The sequence below is a fragment of the Thunnus albacares genome, chromosome 13 (genome assembly GCF_914725855.1).
Source record: "Thunnus albacares chromosome 13, fThuAlb1.1, whole genome shotgun sequence".
In the NCBI taxonomy this organism is placed as follows: domain Eukaryota; kingdom Metazoa; phylum Chordata; class Actinopteri; order Scombriformes; family Scombridae; genus Thunnus; species Thunnus albacares.
This window is the reverse complement of record NC_058118.1, coordinates 11,904,658-11,906,308: the sequence shown is the minus strand read 5'-3', so window position 1 is coordinate 11,906,308 and position 1,651 is coordinate 11,904,658.

The following is a 1,651-nucleotide window of genomic DNA, read 5'->3' as shown; positions in this document are numbered from 1 at the left end:
AACACTGAAGGTAAATGTGTGCTGGGGTGGAGCCCAGTCTATCACCAAAGGTGCATGCATAGAAAAAAGCTTGCATTAATTAAAGGAGGTTATTATTTACAGTCATGCATAAAGAGAATCCTAGAGATTTCATATGTGGGTTTGAGTCACTTCTACGTTTTGTCAAGAGGTGAAATGAACTTCCTTTTCTTTAATTTCTCTAAGAATTCCTGATTTCTGCTCCTGATTTAATGTTCTTACCCAACAATGCTCTGGCTGTCTTTGTGTATCCGTGTAATCAGCTGAAGCAAACTCATCACAAGTGTGTCCCTTTGAGACAAACCACACAGTTTGATGCTTTCGGTCTGGTGGAGCTCTTTGTTGACATGAGATAAAAGCTTGAATAGTTCAGTGCTTGAGTTTGACATCCCCTTCTGGTTTCGTTAAAGTATATATTTCATTGTCAGGGAACATTACATTTAGTGTTTCAATCCTGAAAGCCATATATATGTAGGCAGTAGGAGGTCAACAATAGCTCAAGATCAAGATGTACGTTCATAAGTGTGATACACATTCAGCCCCCCTTTCTTCCTTCTGCTGTTGACCCAACACCTGCACTGTAGTCTGCAACAGTTTTTCAAACAGCCTGTCTGTATTCTATCTTGAATTATACTTTTCAAGAAGTATTTTTTACAGGTTTGCACTTCATGATAAGAGGAATAATAAAATGACTGATGCGGGGATTGACAGCCAACAACAAAGATGCACAGACAACAAATGTTTGTGGTTGATTTTGCTTGAAATTATGAGACAGTTTACATGATAGAGACACCAAAGTGACATGTCACCATATGGATAAGGCTGTCAGGTTTATTTTAGAGATAGTACACAAGGAGGAACTGTCACACTGAAGAAACCAAGACACCTCATTACTATAAAGCCTACACCGGACACTGGTTTGTATTAAATTACAAGATGTGTGCAAATCTTTCTCAACCTCATGGCTATATAACCTCTTTTAATAAAAAGCCTGTGTGTTGTTGTAGTGAAGTATCAATTTCACTGAAAGCTCTGTCAGGGCTAGTGGAGGCTCCATCAGTGGTGTAATACATGAGGGAAAGGTGAGATGTAGGGCTTCAGAGGTGTCACATGATACTTCCAGGCAGGCTAAAATGTGTCAAGACAAACACAAATGTAACATCAGGCCAAACATCTTGTAACAAATGAAGTGCTTTGTAGTGAAATTCCTTGACAAGGAATGACTTCTGGGCCTCGGCCACAATAAAAATGTATAAGGTTCCATAAAGTTCATCTTTGGTGCTTTAACAGCACTGACTTTAGGGCAAAGAAGATGAAATATGAAACTGTGTGTTTTTCCAACCAAACTAACTAACTATCTTTGGGTCTATTTTATTTAAATGTACATGCACATTAACAAGCTTGACAGAAAATTGATTTATACGCAATATACTAGTGGCCACTACTAACCATACCGTAGGAAGAGTGTTTATTTATTCTTTTTGTTCTGTCATTGCACAAAATTATAGTTTAGGAAGCACAGGTTTTCTCGTCCTGAAAGTTGATTTGTTTGTAGTCTTTTCTGCGAATTTTGGCTCTTAAATCTCAGGTTATTTTCTCCTTACAGCCCATTAAGATCTTGTTGATTAAGAGA